Raw genomic sequence first — 19,645 nt, forward strand, 5'->3', positions numbered from 1 at the left:
CTGTACTTTGTGGTATAGTAACAATTCATAATATTACATTTTATGGGGGTACCTACATGCTTATTGATTACGAATCAGTGAGTTCTGGGCCCAGTAAAACCATTCACTCATCATTCAAACTACTCACTTTCATCTACACAACCTAGAGATGGATAACCCCACAAAACAAGTTGTTTTTCAACACACCACCATCAACAACAAAAAACAAGCCTGGACTATTATTTTCCTGCCAGGTTCCCCTTTCAGAGGCTCACTTTGATTTGCATTCTCTTAGTGGTCTTATTCCTCAAATTTCTCAGGCTATTTTCTTAGGGAATAGGCAAAAATAGCATGCCCAGCCTTAATTGCTGTCACCTGCAAACTCATCGAATAATTTTTGAGAGTTTGATCTTTCCAAACTCTTCTAAAATTTGTACACATTTTAAATAAACACTTAGTAGAGCTGTCCCAATCTATAAGGTACATTTTCCCAATGGCTTTAAATACAAGCCTCTTTTTAAAACATCAGTGTCTTGCATTCTGAATCCCTCTGCATGCATCATCTTGGTCTGCTCTCTACACATTATGCTATGTTTCTTGACATACTTGTCATTAAAAAAAAATACACTTTTATCTTTTAGAGCAATTTGAGGTTCATAGAAAAATTGAGCAGAAGGTGCAGAGATATCCCTTCCCCAACACATGCACAGCCTCCCCTATTATCAACATCCCCACCAGAATGGCACATTTGTTGAAATTGATCAACCTGAGACACATCATTAGCCAGAGTCCATAGTGTACATTAGGGTTTACTTTTGGTGTTGTCTACTCCACGGATTTGTACAGATGTATAATGGCATGTATCCATGATTATAGTATCATGCAGGGTATTTGCATGGCCCTAAAATTCCCTTGTGTACTGCCTACTCATCCCTCTCCCTCCCCTAACCCCTGGCAGCAGCCATGATCTCACTAATCTTTTTTTTTTTTTTTTTGAGATAGAGTCTCGCTCTGTCATCCAGGCTGGAGTGCAGTGGTGCGATCTCAGCTCACTGCAACCTCCGCCTCCCAGGTTCAAGCAATTCTCCTGCCTCAGCCTCCTGAGTAGCTGGAATTACAGGTGTATGCCACCACACCTATATCTATACCTGTATTTTTGGTATAGATAGGGTTTCACCATGTTGGTCAGGCTGGTCTCAAACTCCTGACCTCATGATCCACTTGCCTCGGCCTCCCAAAGTGCTGGAATTACAGGCATGATGATCTTTTTACTGTCTATACAGTTTTGCCTTTTCAAGCATGTCATATAGTTGAAATCAAACAATATGTAAACTTTTTGGATCAGTCCTTTTCAGTTAGTAATATTCACTTACAGTTCCTCCATGTTATTTGATGGTTTGATAGCTTTTTTAGTGGTGAATAATATTCCATTGGATGTACCATGGTTTATCTAACCACTCTACAGAAGTACATCTTGATTGCTTCTAAATCTTGGCAAATACGCATAAAGCTGCCATGTGCAAGTATGTGTGTGGACATACATTTTCAGCTCCTTTGGATAAATGCCAAGGAGTTAAATTACTGAATTGTACATTTAAAAATATATATAGTTTTGTAAGAAATTGCTGAACTTCCCTCTTAAGTGGTTGTACCTTTTTACTATTTTGAATCCCTACCAGCAATGAAAGACAGTTCCTGTTCTTCCACATCCTTATCAATATTTGGTGTTGTCAGTGTTCTGAATTTTTGGCATTGTATTAATAAATGCACAGTGGTATCTCTTTGTTCTAATTTGCATTTCTTTAATGATGCATGATGTGGAATAACTCTTCATGTTCTTATTTTCCATCTGTATCTTCTTTGATGAGGTTGGCTTCAGCCCATTTTTAAGTGGATGGTTTTCTTACTGTTAAATTTTTAGAGTTCTTTATATATTTTGGAAAACAGTCCTATACCAAATGTCTATCACAAATATTTTCTCTCACTCAGTGGCTTTTCTTTTCATTCTCTTGACAGTGGCTTTCAAAAAACAAATATTTTTAATTTTAATGAAGACTACCTTTTTTGCTCTTTTCATTTTTTTTTTCTGTTTTTCTTTTTTGTTGTTGTTATTCTCTTTTTGAGGCAGAATCCCACTCTGTCTCCCAGGCTGGAGTGTAGTGGCACCATCTTGGCTCACTACAACTTCTGTTCCCCAGAGTCAAGCGATCCTCCCGCCTCAGCCTTCAGAGTAGCTGGGACCACAGGTGCGCCACCATGCCTGGCTAATTTTTGTATTTTTTGGAGAACATGGTTTTTGCCATGTTGGCCAGGCTGGTCTCAAACACTCCTGGGCTCAAGCAATCCACCTGCCTTGGCTTCCCAAAGTGCTGGGATTACAGGCCTGAGCCACCGTGTGAAGCCAGAAGTCTACCTTATCAATTCTTTCTTTCACATGTTGTTATTTGCTTCAGTCATTTCTATGGAATAAGAACTAAAAACAAATTATTTTCAGAATACCTTTTTTAAGAAGTCATACTACTTTTTTTTTTCCAGCTTCAACTTCAAGATCACTATTTTTTTTTTTTTTTAGCTTCCTTTAAGGTCCCAACATTTCCTATAAGAAATATCTTCTCATCTTTCTGCCAAATCGTTTTAATTGGTCTTCATATTTCATATTTTCAACAGATTCAGTTCCTCCTTGATTTTCTAAGTAAACTTGAATCTTAGAGACAATATCTATCAACAGCTTTTCAAAATAGTGTACTTGGCCTTTGCGTTTACAGTAAATGTATTGAATTATTTAACTACCTTAATTCAGAGAAATGGCATACATATTGGTTTGTAATAAGTGTCTATTACTTTTAAATTTTTTATTGAGATATGATTTGCATAAAAGTACAATGTTTAAAAGTAAATTTTTAGTGAATTTGAAAAGGTACAACCCATACTTGAAACCCATACTTGAAAAATAATAGAGAATATTTCCAGCGCATCCACTGTACTGTTTTTCTGGTCAATTTTGTCCCCAGACTTCTAAAGTGAATTGGAAGTTCTGATTTGAAATCACAACACATTATCTTTGCCTGTTCTTAAGCTTTAAATAAAAAGAATCCTTTCCTTTATTCTACTAACTTGTATTTTCTTTTCTTTGGTTCTAAGGTACAAGCTTTGTTTTTTGCTTTTTGTAACAACAGACATTTAAAGTTATAAATTTCTCTCTAAGGGCACCTTACTTGCATCCCACAAATTTTGATAGTGTTTTCATTATCACTAATTTGGAAATATATTATTTCTCTGAGTTCTTTGATTAATCGGTTATTTAGAAGATTGTGGTCACCTTTTAGGGAGTATTTTTTAGTTATTTTTTGCTATTTCTAATTGAGTTCTGTTACGATCAGAGAACATATTCAGTATGATTTCAATCTTTTAACATCTATTGGTTTATTTTACAACCTGGCATTTTTCTCTCTTTGTGAATGTACCATGTGTACTTCATAAGTGTATTCTGCAATTATGATTATACAGTTCAATAAAAGTCAGTAGGTTAGGTTGCTAAGAATATTATTCAAATCTTCTACATCCTTTTTAAATCTTGTGAGTGGAATCTTAAAATCTAGAATTCCGTGAGTCTGTCTGTCTCTTAAATCTCTTATTAAAAACCTTGTTATAGTAGCGTGAATATTTAGAATTCCTTTTTTTTTTTTTTTTTGAGATGGAGCCTCGCTCCCTTTAGGCTGCAGTGCAGTTGTGTGATCTTGGCTCACTGCAACCTCTGCCTCCTGGGTTCAAGTGATTCTCCCGCTTCCGCCTCCCGAGTAGCTAGGACTACAGGTGCCTGCCACTATGCTTGGCTAATTTTTGTATTTCTATTAGAGTCAGGGTTTCACCATGTTGGACAGGCTGGTCTTGAACTACTGAGCTCAGGTGATCCACCTGCCTCGGCTTCCCAAAGTGCTGGGATTACAGGTGGGAGCCACTGCACCCGGCTGTAGGATTTGTTTTTTTGATATTGATATTTTTATCTTTTCGAAATATCCTTCTTCATGTCTAGTAAAAACATGTCTCCTACCTTTGAATCCTTGATATCATTATGTTCCTGTTATATTTTATCAAAGATATACTGTATCTACATGCATACACATATAAGTACTTTATATATAAGGCTTTAATATTCTGTAAGCAGTGTATCAGTGGATCTTTTCAAACAACCTAGAAATCTCTTAAAATGTTTAGCCTATTCACGTTGAATGTAATTATTCATATGAATGGGTAAACATCTTACATCAAGAGAGTCTTACTCTGTAGCTCAGGTTGGAGTTCAGGGGCTCACTGCAGCCTCAACCTCCCAGGATCAAGCAATCCTTCCATCTCAACCTCCCGAGTAGCTGGAACCACAGGCATGCGTCACCATGCTCAGCTCATTTAAAAAGTTTTTTAGAGATGGAGTCTCACTCTGTTGTCCAGGCTGGTCTCAAACTCCTTGCCTCAAGTGATCCTCCAGCTTTGGCCTCCCAAAGTGCTGAGATTACAAGTGTGGGCCACCACAACTGGCCAGATTATTACATTTCTTATTTGTTCATTTATTCCTTATTTCCTACCTTCTTTGATATTAATTAATATTTCTTTTCTTTTTTTCTTTTTAGTATTTTAGTTTGTCTCAAATTGGTCTTCAGAAATATGTCTTGTGGCCGGGTGTGGTAAGTCACGCCTGTAATCCCAGCACTTGGGGAGGCCAAGGCAGGCGGATCACTTGAGGTCAGGAGTTGGAGAGCAGCCTGGCCAACATGGGGAAACCCTGTCTCTACTAAAAATACAAAAAAATTAGCTGGGCATGGTGGTGGGCACCTGTAATCCCAGCTATTCAGGAGGCTGAGGCAGGAGAATCGCTTGAACCCAGGAGGCAGAGGTTGCAGTAAGCCAAGATTGTGACACTGTACTCCAGCCTGGGCGCAGAGGAGGACTCCATTTAAAAAAAAAAAAAGTCCTTGCTTTACTTCTTAATAGTTGCTCTACTGTTTCAATATGTCAGTCTTTTAATTGATTTTCCATCATTTAAAATTCAATAAATTATAGAAGTAAAATTTTTCAGTCCTTTGTTTTATCATAGATTTACTTCTATATATGTTATAAGACTCACAATCTTTGCTATTATTTTTTGCTTTAAAGGCCCAATGGTGGCCAGGCGTGGTGGCTCATGCCTGTAATCCCAGTACTTTGGGAGCCCAAGGTGGGTGGATCACCTGAGGTTAGGAGTTCAAGACTAGCCTGTCCAACATGGTGAAACCCCATGTCTACTAAAAATACAAACATTAGCTTGGCATGGTAGCAGACGCCTGTAGTCCCAGCTACTCCAGAGGCTGAGGCAGGAGAATCGCTTGAACCCAGGAGGCAGAGGTTGCTGTGAGCCAAGGTGCGCCACTGTACTCCAGCCTGGGCGACAGAGCAAGACTCAGTCTCAAATAAATAAATAAATAAAATAAAATACTCAGTGGTATTTAACTAAGTAGAAGGATGCAGTTTTTTTTTAATATCCATATGTCATCACTTCTGACACTATTCTTTTTTGTTGATATGAATTTCCAGGTGTAGCCATTTTATGTATCACTTTGTAGTGTTTCGATGGTTCACATTTTTTCTCTGCTTTCGTTTGTGTTCACTGTTGCATGATAATTTCACTAGTGATCTGCCCGCCTCAACCTCCCAAAGTGCTGGGATTACAGGGGTGAGCCACGGTGCCCGGCCGCTGTGATTGTTTTTGGATAAGAAGTCAGCCATCATTTTCCTTGTTCCACCGTGTGTATTGTGTCTTATTTCACTGCTTTAAAGTATCTGTTTATCTTCCATTTCCAACACTTTAATAGTGATCTCTGTTTGTGCTTTTATTTTTATTTATGGCCTTTTTGGGACCATTTATGCTCCTTACTACGTGGCTTCATGTTTTCTTCAGATTGATAACAATTTTACCATATTTTCCAAACTTTTTTTATAAATAAGAAATATCACCCTAGAATGAAATATCATTCTAGGACTAAATATTAGATGATATTTTCTCACAGGTAGTAAATGTTTAATTCATGTTTTTCAAACTTTTTTCTCTGATTAAATGGACATAATTTTATTAACCTGTTATCAAATTAATTTATCCTTGTTTCTGCCATGTCTAATTTGTTGAAATTTATCCAATGTAGTTTTATTCACAAATTGTGTTTTTTGTTTCTAGAAAGTTCTTCTGGTTCTTTTATTTCTTTTCTGAAATAAGCTGTCTCCTTACCCTTTTATATCTTTTTCTGTAAATTCTTTAAAAAAATTATAGTATTAAAAGTTTTTATCTGCTAATTCCAATAGTTTTGTCGTCTATAATTGTGCTTCTATTGACTGCTTTTTCTTTCATTATGAGACATATTGTTCTGCTTTTCTGCATAACTCAATTTAAAGAATCCAGATATTACATATAAAATAATAAGTGTAATATTTTTGTCTCATTTTTTCATTTTCCCAGAGACTACAACTCTTTTTTTCTATATATTGTCTGGCATTTATGGTAAGTAGAATAGGCCTCATCTGTACCTTTAATTAGGTGAATTCACCTGTGAGTAGTCTCAATTCCACTCTCCCAAGCTTTCACATTTAAAAATGTGCAAATATTTAAGCTGGGATGGGTTGACTACTATTTTAGATATTTTCGGGTTTTATTCTGATATGGCCCTGAGATTCAACCACTGTGAGAATGTCTGTGACATAATTTATTCACCATTTCTTTTCCACTGATGCTTTCTAGTCATAATTTTAGCTCTGTGTGTCTGTGTGTGTGTATTTCTTGCTATACTGAATGTTTTATTTTTGGATTTACATTTCTTCTGATTCCAGTTTATCTTGCCATCCCACACTATCTTCTAAGCTTGATTGATTTCATATTATTACTGTTATCTCAGTCTGGTACATCCATTTTCAGATAGTCACACAATCTCCCAGGTGTGGAATCTTTCTTGGTTCTCTGTTTCCTTATGAAGAGATTTTTTTCCTCTGGAATTTAGTGCACCAAGGCTTATTTTCATCTTCTACCTTTTACTGTCTCCATAAGACTATATAAACTTATTTTGTCTGGGTTTTGCTTTTCTGTAACCATAGGAGGATTGTTCTTTCAGATGTATCTATGACCTAACTAGTATTAGATACTTCCTATTTCTTTCTATCCCATTAAGAAGACCATTGCTTTTCTTTGGATTAATACATAGTTTGGGTCCTGAGATCTTAGCTCAGGAACATAATTTACAGAATTAGCAAATTGAAAGCTAACGCAAGAGCATGTAGAAGATAGTGGCTAAAGGACGTTCTACTTGAATTCAGAGTTTGTCCTTCAATGTTGCTGTCTAGTGGCCTTGAAGATAATTCTGAATGTCTTCAAGAATGTGGCAGAGGTTCTATGTAATTATAGAACTGTATAGTTTTTCTTAACATGAAGGGTTTAAACTAGAACTTTTCCTCTCTAGGGTAAATAAAATAGTAATAGCTTGCACTTACTGAAGGCTTCCTATTTGTCAGAGTGCGTATGTAGCTAACTGGTTTCACCTAAAGCAATCCTAGGAGATATTTAATATTATCATTTTATTTCATAGATGAGGAAAATAAAATAGAAAAGTTCTAATAATAATTTCACAGTTCAAAATGGCAGCACTGGAATTTGAACTCGACTGTTTTCTTTCCAGATTCTGTTATTTAAATAGCTTTGTTCTATTAGCCCTCCAGAAGTTGCCCAGGAGAAAAACCACAGTAAAGTAAGCACTATCATTGTCTTCCTTTCATGGAGACCTTTTAATGGGACCAAAATGTCTCTTTAAGTGCAATTTTACTGAATGTGCCACTTTTTAATGACGCTTAGTCCATGCATTTCAAGATCTGCTATAGAATAGGTTATGTAAAACTGGCTTGTGTGTGGGTTGCTAGTCCACCTCTTGTTAGGTGGCAAAACCTTCGTGCCTGCTGACATGGAACAACCATTCACCTGTAAAAACACAGGCTTTTATCTTGGAGCAGACTGCCTCATGCTTCAATGACTGCAAGTTCAAATGCCTCAGGATCCTGCTGCTAAAACTAATGTCTATAGTGACCAATCCTGGAACCATCAAAAGCATCTCTGTTGGTTATTTCAATCCCAAATTCCACTCATTGTCAAATACTAAAGAGTCTCAGTGTGGGTTTGACACTCATATTTTCCACCGAAATTTGGATCAACTAAGAAATGGACAAGAATCCAGCAAATTGCTATGTTGCAGATAAAGTCTGGGTTGGAAGATGATCCCCGTGTATTTGGAATTAATGGGCTACCTAGTACATAACCATGGTAATACAGGGAATTGCCCCTCTCGCCTCAGATGGGGCTTGGAACATGTCAGGACTCCTCCTTACCCTAGATGCAAAGCCTTAGGAACAGCCATGACATAGCTGTATGGGGCAGGTGTTGCCATAAGTAGAGCTATCCCAAATGAAAGAGGATGAGTTACATTATGTATCTAATTAGCTAACAAATGACCCTAATAACACTCCAAAACAAGTGTGATATGTTCTCTCATGGGCCGGGGTGGTGGCTCACACCCCTAATCCTGGCATTTTGGGATGTCGAGGCGGGTGGAGCCTGAGCTCGGGAGTTCGAGACCAGCCTGGGCAACACGGTAAAACCCCGTCTCTACTAAAATACAAAAAATTAGCTGGGCGTGGTGGCACGTGCCTGTAGTCCCAGCTACTCAGGAGGCTGAGGCAGGAGAATCGCTTGAACCTGGGAGGTGGAAGTTGCAGTGAACCGAGATCGAGCCACTGCACTCAAACCTGGGCGACAGAGCGAGACTCTATCTCCAAAAACAAACAAACAAACAACAATTGGGGCAGGAAGAACAGATGTGTTATTCTAACAGAAGTTCCTCTTCCCAAACACAATAAAAGTCAGAGATAAGCATAATCCACAATACACTTGATTATGTCTTCTTGACATTTGTCCCTGCCTGATTCTCTAAGAAGTTTACTTTTGGAAAAACAGATGTATCACATTCATTCCACTGTATAACAGTTAGTGGAAAGGAGTGTTGCAACTATGTACCACAGTGGAGGTACATCTCATCCTTCTGAATTATGTCATATTGAACTTCAAAAGATTTAAAAAATTCTTTGAGATTTTAAAATCTTTTAATTTCCTCAAGAATTCAAAATTTTACCTAGGGAATTCTCAGCAAAATCGCCAAGCACTGGATTTCATGGTGAATATGCAGACTTTCCATTTGAACACTTAGAAGAACTTCTTTTACGTTCCTCTCAGGACATAGAGGACCTTATGGTCCATTCTCCTCCCCTAATTCAATTTTCTTTCAGGAGAAGGTCAAAAAATCACATAAGGCTTAATGTCAAATACCATCTGAAAGGGTTAATCATCTGAGATTTACCTGGAATTAAAAATAAGTGAATCCAAGAAAATGGTATAAATTTGGAATTTTTAGGCATCAATCAGTGAGTAAGGAGAAAGGGGTCTTCCTGATGTCATTTAGATGAGAGTCATCTTCTGTGGTCTCATATAGCTTTTGTTTCATCATCAGGTAAAACCAATTTAAGGAAATCCATAAAAGCCTTATCTCTTTAACTCTGAGGCCCAAAGTTTTACGTAATATCAATTTGTTTTCTGGAGTATTACCAAGGTCATTGTTTAGCAGATTAGATTATCAGTCAAATTGGGTGTTAAATTTCAAGACTGCATATTTGGGTGCAATAATCTAATATATAGAAAACTCTATCAAATTTTTAAAAGATGTAAATCAATATATAAATTGCTGGAAACTGAAGCACCTGAGCCACTTGATACTTTTTTTTCTCTGTTTTTATAGAGGATCATTTATAAATAGTAAAATAGAACAAAGTTTATAGAATGGGCCCACAAAAACACAAATGCAGTCATGAATACGTACACAGTCCATCACCAGAAGGGCTAGCTGAAAGAAGTGTTTTGTTTTTGTTGCTGTTTGAAATCTTTTGTGAAAATGTTTATGGTGAGATTGTCTGTCTGTTCCCTATGTAACTGTCCATGGGATAATTCGCTGCTTGAGTGTAGCTAAAGAAATAGATGTTTATTTGGTTTTGTTTGCCGATTGATCTGTACGGGTGATGGCTTTTGGTGACAACTGAAATGTTTTCTAATTTTACTGAGTCATTTTCATAATGTCCAAAAATGTAAATCTATATTCATTAAAATCCCAGTATACTTTGTGTAATCATATTTACTGTACATGTATCTATGACTGCATTTGTGGTTTTGTGGGCTCATTACATGTTTTGTCTTATTTTACCATTTAAACATATATTCTTCCATTGTTTTTATATGTATGCTACCTTCTACTTTTTAAAACAGACAAAAGAATATGACAGTAAAAATTTTAATTTCTGAAAATTATTTCATATTTACCAAATTGTAACAACTTGCCAATTTATAAAATAATAATCCTAGTGACACAACTCATAATATATTGATAAACATGTTGAGGAAGCTCATTTTTCCCCTACTAAATCTTGAGATTATCATCGTGGGTCAGTGACTGTCTCTCAGAGATGAATACACATAGCCCTTCGAAATGATTCTTTGTTGCTGGATGAAAGGTCTATCTGGCTCTACAAACATACAATGAATTTGATTTAAAAAGAAATAGTGTGACTTCTCTCCAACACTTGACCTCTTCCCCAACAGCTTATTCTAGAACCAAAAAACGTTTTTGTTTTTTTTTTCTGTATCTCAATTATCTCTGTACTGTCAATATTTGTGGGGATATGCCTTTTCAGATTTTAAAATAATTTTTGTCATTAGGTTTCTTAAAAAAGTAGATGCTTCAGGCAAGTCCTGATGATGATTGTTTTGACTTCAGCAGTTCAACTTTCAAGGCCTGTGGATTTTGTGCTTATGGTCCCTAAAACACTGCATAGGTTTTTGCAGAGAATGCTTCCCACTCAGAGCCACCAAAAAAGCCAGAGGAGGCTTCATCCAACAGTCAAGCCTATGCCTTGTCCTTGCCCTACAGTTGAAAACATTGTTTCCATTGCTTTGTTTCTTAGAAATGTGGAACAAAATAAAGATGTAAAGTGTTTATATATTATTCAGTGGTAATTAAATGGTAAGTAATGAGCTAAAAAGCCTGAGCATATTGGATTCTGTGATTCCTTGACCTGAATTTATGTGTAAGTTCACCAAACAAAACCTGGACTTGAAAGCTTGACATAACCACAGACATATAACGCATCATCCTTTGTTATTTACTTATGTAAAAGATTTAGGATGGTGGAGATGCAGAGAGGTTCACATGTAGAATTCTTTCTTTAGATTCTCAGATGAAATTTATTTTCTTGGTATTGTTTGCTCCCTTTAAAAACAAATATGCCTTTCCTATTATATATACCTACTACAGTGATTTATAAAATATGATTTTGAAATCATTTATGCATCATACAATTACTTTATTATGTTGGAAGGTAATTTTAAAAATGAAATATGAAATTAGAATAGATAAAAATACAGTAGAAAATGCAGAAATATATTACACATAGAATAAGAAATGTTTAGTAAACTTTCAATTATGTGTGTTTATGCAAATTCATGCATAAATTGTGTTGTAATGACAAAATATCATTTTACCATATCATAATGGTAAAATATATTTTTGTGTGTGGAAGAGGGGCAAAAGTGTTTGTAAGTTACTGATTTACTGCCTGACAAGGCGTGGTCATATAAACAGCCAATAGCTCATTTGTAGAGTAGACATTGATCTATAAAACATATTAAACACCTCAGGATTATTTATCTACAGTATCAGAAATGTGTCAAGCTTGATATAAGAGATCAATCCATGTTCTTAAGTCTAACCCTAAAGCCTTAACCTTAAGTGGTTTAGAATTAAAGATTAGCCAGGCTACATATTTAAATTTTGCCACCCAGGACTCTTTGAAGATGCCTGAAATAAACCCTAAGTTGTGTCAATGTTCCTTTCGATAGTATTGATTGAAAATATCCTCTATGCCAAGCACTAATTTAGACACTGGGGACATAGCTGTGAACAAGTCCTTACCTTTATTGAATTTACAGTCTGTGAAAAAATAGGTAATAACAATGAAGCCAATTTTGATATAGGTAGTGATATAAAAATGATACGTAAATATGATATAAAGCAGGGTAATAGACAGTAGCCATGGGAAAGTATTTTAGATAGGCTAGTCTTAGAATGTTTCTCTGAAGAGGTGACATTAAGGAGGAAATGTAGTATCAAACAGAAGAAGCCGTGTGTGTAAAGTAGAAGGTAGAAATGAACCTGGTGTGTTTGGGGAACAGTGAAAAAGCCAATATGGCTGAAATGATAATGATCATGGGTTTGTTACAATACATGGAAAAAATGTGGACAGAACTCAGAACAGTACAGTTTTCTCTAACTTGGTAAGAATTTTGGACATTGTTTTGCAAGTGATGGGAATATTTTGAAGATTTTGAGCAGAACAGTGATGTGGTCTATATATTTAAGAGATCTTTGTGACTGTCTGAAGAACAGATGATGAGAAGGCAAGCATTTGAGGAGGAAGTCGACTAATGAGTCTATGTAAGTGGTCCAAAAGATAGTTGAAAATGCTTCAGATTAAGGTGAGAGGTTGTCACACCGAAGCTGTAGTTGTGAAAAGTGCTCAGAGCTAACAGAAATACTTAATTTGGGATGGGAGGGAAAACAATATTTTATGGACAGTTTCCCTTATTAAATGGTAATGTCTTTATTATTGTAGACTAAAATTCAATTCTAAGCCCTGCCCAACTGACTGAATGAGTCATTTTTTGGAGAAGGGGACCCCAGAGTATCCTTGAAAACTGAGTTCTCGGCCATGATAGCATGGTGGGGTCAGACTATCCTCCCCTTGCTACCCATGATTAGGCTTTCCTCCCTAAGAGCTCAACAGAAACCGGCCCTGTCAAAAGACTCCACCACTGATCTCAACCAATCTCCGATGCTGCTCCCCTCTTCTTGCCTGATAAGAAGCCACTGACCATGGACTGGTTCTGGCTAGTAAAGGGAGCATGCATAGGAAAGGTCTTGATGTTCTCTGCTTCGTCTTTTCACTTCAGAGAGCCAAAAACTTCACCCTGAGATCATAACCATTATTTGAACATGAAGCATGAGGCTCAAAAGCACTTGCGTATGTTTTCCCTTTCATAAATATTCATGACTTCTATAGCTTGCTGAATATGCATATTTGGCCACCCTGCTCAGCATAAATTTCTGTTCCCTTTTCCCCCCTCTCCAAGTATCTGCGGTTTCTGGCTGGAGGCTCTGCTTCTCAGCATGGTCACCCTGCTGGCTGTAGCCCTTTATAAGAAATAAAGTCTTCTCTTCTCCTTTTCTAAATTTATAAATTGCATATTTTTAAGTTAACAAAAGATGGGGAAGTACGCAGATGAGTCAGGTTTACTTTATTTTTTAATATTATATAGTGAAGAAAAGACATGGCAGCAAAGTTCTATTTTAAACTTGATAAGCTGGAGATGTCTGCTATGCTTCCAAGTAGAGATGTCAAGTAGACAGTTTCATCTATGGATAGAGATGATTTAAAACTTGGGAATCAAGATTATATGTATGTGATCATTTGACTCCTAAGTTTCTAACGCCTATCTCTGAATTATTCATCCAGAACGTCTTAAACTAGCCTTTCCTTCTAAGATCTTAACCTACGGCAAAGACACACAAGTGGCTCTTTGATTAATTTTACCATCATTTCATATTAATCTGTTCATGCATTCATTCATCAAATATGTATTGAAATGATATTTTTAAATGTAGGATTCAAAGAGATAAACTGGGAATGAAAGGAGAGAGGACTAGGCACTGAACCTCAGAGTATTTCGACATTTAAAGATTCCAAAAAGGGAAGGAGTCAGTCCAGAAGATTAAAAATGAGAAGTCAGTGTTTTAGGCAGAAAACCAGATTCATGTAGAAAATACTCTAAGAAGGAGTAGAGGCTGTGTCAAGTGATTGCCTAATGAAGGTCACTGGGCTTGACAAGGTCCATTTCAGTAGACTGGTACTTATGGAAATCTGGTTGGGGTGGGTTAAGGGGAGAGTGGGATGTGAGGCCATGCAGACTGCTGGTTTCAACTGTTTTTTTTGAGGAGTATTCCTATTAACATAAATGAAATCAGGCTTCAGCAGCGTCTGCAGCAAGTTAGGAGGCCAAATATATATATATTTTTTACATGGGAGATACTTGGATGTTGATAGTATTTTAGCAGGAAAGAAAAGTTAATAACATGGGAGAAAAAGTTGTAGGAACAAATTAGTTGTTTAGATGGGAGGGGGTAAGACTAAAAATGATGGGTTGAATTTAGATAGGAATCAAGAAATTCTATCCCATATTATTCCAAGGAAAGCAAAGAACGTAAGTGAAGATACAGTGAAAATATACAAAAAAAAAGTAGAAAAAGAGAAGAGAGAACAGGTATGGTAGGTTTGGGAAGAAAGAAAAACTATGAAATAATCATCTTGGAGAAGAGGAGAGAAAATTGATCAGAGAAACTAGCACAAGATGGCTGAGTAGTGCTGGAGGCTCACTTGGTACTTTTTTACTTAAATCTGTGTTAAAAGCCAGTGTGAGTCCTTGGTTTTCTGTAATCACATTTGGCTGCATGGGTGATGGCACAAAGGAGAAAGAGAACTGGATTTAACCAGACCTGGGGTGCTGCCAGGTGAAAATGATAGGTGGGGAGAGAGGCAGAAAAAGTTGAAGCTGCATGTTAGGGAGTAATTGTAGTGTTCACTAGACCATTACATCTGAATGGTTTAGGAAGTAAAATAATTTCAGGAGGGAGGTATGGACAATGTAAACGAGGGCTGAACTAACATCAGGAAAGTTGTAATAGTAAAAGTCTGGGTGTTTGTGTTCCTTTCATAACTGAACACATAAGAGGCACTCATTCAATAATTGCATGCCTGAAATTGGGATTTTTTTTAACCTAGTTGAGTTATTGATAATGCTAAAATTTAGTTATTGTTAAAGATATGAGCAGGGCATTTGGTGGCTGAGTTAAGACCGAAGGAAAAAAGTTATCTGCAGATAAGTCAAGAAACTCAGGGGCCAGGGTGTTGGCCGGATCCCTCTCAAGGATGTGGGCACTACCAGGATTGATGAAAGAAATCGTGCTGAGAGGAAGGTCAGCAAAATTAAATATTTGCCAAGAAGTCATATTCTTTGTGTGTCAATTTCTTTATGTGAAGAAAATAATCAGATTAAATAGATTTTTTTCTCTACATTTTTAGCTTCTTTGAAGAGATTTTCTTTTAATTTTTAAGATGTTTAGCCACTAAAATGGCTCTCATGATTAGAAACCTTTGAAAATTTCAGCTATTAATCAAATAACTAGACCCTCCCTGATGCTTAGCAAATCTCCATTTCGTTTGCCACATTTTAATATTTATAAGTGTTTCTAGTCTTAATGATTTTCATGTGTATGAAATTATTCGTTATTGAGGATAAAAAACGAAAAAGGCAGGCTTCTGTGTGTACATTCTAATTGGGGGTGTAGTCAGGGTGAGAAAAACATAAGTAAAATGAATCTTAATGAGAATGCAGTTATAATAATCCATTTATTTAACGACTATTTATTGAGGGTGTCCTGTGTACCAAGTATTTTTTTTCTTTTTCTTTTCTTTCTTTCTTTTCACTTTTTTTTTTTTTTTTTTTTTTTTTTTTTTGAGACAGAGTCTCTCTCTGTCACTCAGGCTGGAGTGCAGTGGTCTAATCTTGGCTCACTGCAACCTCTGCCTCCTGGGTTCAATTGATTCTCCTGCCTCAGCCTCCTGAGTAGCTGAGATTATAAGCACTCACCACCATACCTGGCTAATTTTTGTATTATTTTAGTAGAGAGGGGTTTCACCATGTTGGCCAGGTTGGTCTTGAACTCCTGACCTCAAGTGATCCACCCACCTTGGCCTCCCAAGGTGCTGGGATTACAGGCATAGTTTTTGTGCCACAGATTAAGTGGTGAATAGGCCTTACTTCTCTAGTGACCCTATGCTAGAACCAGATTATCTCACATCTGTGCATTTGAAAACCCACACATGTACACTCTCTTCAGTCCTGATGAGAGGAGAAGCCAGCTGGACTTCCTGGGTCCTGGGCCGAGTGGGGACTTGGAGAACTTTTCTGTCTAGCTAGAGGATTGTAAATGCACCAATGAGCACTCTGTAACAACACACAAATCAGCACTCTGTGTCTAGCTAAAGGATTGTAAATGCACCAATCAGCACTCTGTGTCTAGCTAAAGGATTGTAAACACACCAATCAGCACTCGGTAAAAACACACCAATCAGCACTCTGTGTCTAGCTAAAGGATTGTAAACGCACCAATCAGCACTCTGTAAAAACGCGGCAATCAGCACTCTGTGTCTATCTAAAGGATTGTAAATGGACCAATCAGCACTCCGTAAAATGGACCAATCAGCAGGACATGGGCAGGGCCAAATAACGGAATAAAAGCTGGCCACCTGAGCCAGCAGTGGAAACCAGCTGGGGTCCCCTTCCATGCCCTGGAAGCTTTGTTCTTTAGCTCTTCACAATAAATCTTGCTGCTGCTCACTCTTTGGGTCCACACTACCTTTATGAGCTGTAACACTCACTGTGAGGGTCTGCAGCTTCATTACAGAAGTCAGTGAGACCACGAACCCACTGGAAGGAACAAACAACTCTGGACATGCCACCTTCAAGAGCTGTAACACTCACTGCAAAGGTCTGTGACTTTGCTCCTGAAGTCAGTGAGACCATGAACCCACCAGAAGGAAGAAACTCTGGACACATCTGAACATCTGAAGGAACAAATTCTGGACACACCATCTTTAAGAACTGTAACACTCACTGTGAGTGTCCGCGGCTTCATTCTTGAAGTCAGCGAGACCAAGAACCCACTGGAAGGAATAAATTCCGGACACACTGAGAGTGTGTATGTGTGATTCCCTGGGGTTCAGAAGCTTGTAATACAAGAAGTTGTAATACAAGCTTCTGAACCCCAGGGAATCACACATACACACTCTCAGGGTTCTTTCAACTCCTTTTCTTAGATTTGTTATAACTGTCTGTAAGAAGGACCCAGAGTTTTAAAAATTATTTCTCCAACGTTATGCAAAGAGGATTACAAAAGCAGATTTTCAGATTTTTTAATAAGAAATTGTGATTCAGAGAGTCTAAGGTGAAGCTCAGGAATGTGTATTTTAATTAGTTTCCTAGAAGAATTTGATACATATTGTCTGAGGACTAAATTTTGAGAAAAACTACCTTAGAGAAACAAAAATAACATCATCTTCCCTGGGGATAAGGATTAATTAAAACTTAAAAACATTAAAGCAATGCAACTTCTTTCTGGGAGATTGAGAAAAGTTTATGCTTCACAGGTAGGATACTCTCACAGAAGGAAGCTGAGAAGTTCATTCTGTAATTTGTAAGTGTTATGATTGGGTGTTCACACACATGTGTTAGATGTGCCTCCCCTGGACATGTTACCAGCCTGATGGGGTAAAAAGACTATTAAAAATCTGAAGAACTCCAAGATACCATTCTTGCTAAAAGCAACACAGAAAACAAAATGTGGTTACATCTCTAGGGTACCGCAGTGGACACCCCAGCAGCTAAATAAAGGCTAAAGATAATATTTGGCAAGAACCCCTTTTCACAAAGATCTTCATAATGATTTGATATGAAGATGCCCTATATTAGTCCACTTTCATACTGCTATGAAGAAATACCTGAGACTGGGTAATTTATAAAGAAAAAGAGGTTTAATGGACTCACAGTTCCACTTGGCTGAGGAGGCCTCACAATCATGGCAGAGGCAAAGGAGGAGCAAAGGCACATTTTACATGGTAGCAGGCAAGAGAGCATGTGCAGGGGAACTGCCCTTATAAAACCATCAGATCTCGTGAGACTTATTGACTTTCATGAGAACAGCATGGGAAAAACCTACCCCCATAATTCAATTACCTCCCATGAGGTCCCTCCCATAAACGTGTGGATTATGGGACCTTCAATTCAAGATGAGATTTGGGTGAGGACACAGCAGAACCATATCATGCCCCAATGTGACATAAAACAAGGTCAAGTGAGACAAAAAGCTCATTCATTAGTCCCAGGGCCTGCCTTGTGTTTCCAACATAATGGTCCAGGCCAAGATATGTCTTCGGATCTCTCCGTCCACCTTCTGTGGACCTGTCAAGATCATAATGCTTGCTCTGTGCTTCTTGTCTTGACCTAGATCTCCATCCTTCTCTCACTCCTGAACTTTTCTACAGAGCTTTAATTCTTCAGTAATCTCTCTTACATATTAACTTGACTGTAGGATGTTTTCCCTCTCCTTGCCATAGCTCAATCCTAGTTCTCCCTGAGGAAACTAATTCCTCTGTAGTCCTTTCAAGTGAACTGCTTATTCCTCCAAATGCTGTTTATCTCACAGTCTAGATCTGGAGTTATCAATGAGTTTTACCTCTATTCGCTACTTCTGTGCTCTCAATTCCCTCATCCTACTTTAAAGTTTTTGTTCCTTTGAGATTCACCATCTCTAGCACTTCACATTTTGAGTATTCCCCAACTCATCTCATTCTAGAGTTTTGATTTTTTTTTTTAACCTCCCTTCTCTGAAGTGGTAGACTGATAATGCCCTTAATGTCTTCAGTGATCTCTGTATCTTTTGGTACTCACTTTACTTGACCACTTTTCAGAATTAGATATGGTTGACCATATTTTCCTTCCTGAAATTCACTCCTCTGGGCCTCTAAGTCACAGGGCTATATTTTATTATTCCAGGACCCTCACTTGGGATCATTTGATATCACCTGCCAAATGAGGGAAAACAAAACAAAACAAAACAAACAAAAAAACTCAATCACGTTAACTAGTTTCTTAAAGTTCCCAGTATGAATAAGGGGTGTAACAGAAACGTAAATCTATGGCAAACATGGGATCTTTACCGCTACATTTTATGGACCTCCTGATTTTGAGGAGTTCTTACTTAGTTCAGTGATAAACAGAGGCCTTGGGAAGGCAGAAATTAACATGGTGATTCTGGAACCTGGAAATGGCAGTTGGATGTTGAAAGCAACTAGTGATTTAGAAGATAAACCTCACAGACATCCTCCATACTATGACCTTTGAGCCTCAAGTGAGACTCTTATTACATCCCCAAAGTTTTAGTCAGATGCCTGAAATAATTATTTTTACCAAAAGAATAAAAAAAAATCGGTACAACAAATAACTTCCTGATCATGAAGCTTAATTCCTTTTACTTTAGGGCCACTTCTCTTGAGTCAACAAACGTTGTCTTTGTGTTTTTTGTTTGTGTCTTCATCTAATTATGCAGCCTCATGTTTGACTGTCTCCATCAAAATACATTCAACATTATTTCCCTACTCTATTGCTACTTCTGGAAAATACAAACTTGACTTTTGTGAGTATTCTGATTCAAAATTATTATGACAAATATGTCTCCATCAAGGATTGCTAGTAACATGATTAGCTTTAAAATATGGATGTATAAATTGTAACCTTCTTTTAAATTAAATAACACAACTGATACAATTTTTAATCTTCAAATGTTCCAATTATGTTTTTTCTTTCCTGCCACAAGAGAATATTAAGTCGATTAAA

The 19,645-nt window shown here is 37.2% G+C and overlaps 1 protein-coding gene and 1 pseudogene across 1 annotated transcript in view; both read left to right on the top strand.

The window, feature by feature from the left end:
• The window catches only part of LOC100939437 (uncharacterized), a 255,283-nt gene that overhangs the window by 83,944 nt on the left and 151,694 nt on the right, over nt 1–19,645 (top strand). The window lies entirely within an intron of this gene.
• LOC112133312 (small nucleolar RNA U13) lies at nt 17,433–17,519 on the top strand (annotated as a pseudogene).

This window comes from Pongo abelii, chromosome 3, assembly GCF_028885655.2.
Source record: "Pongo abelii isolate AG06213 chromosome 3, NHGRI_mPonAbe1-v2.0_pri, whole genome shotgun sequence".
NCBI classification, from domain to species: Eukaryota; Metazoa; Chordata; class Mammalia; order Primates; family Hominidae; genus Pongo; species Pongo abelii.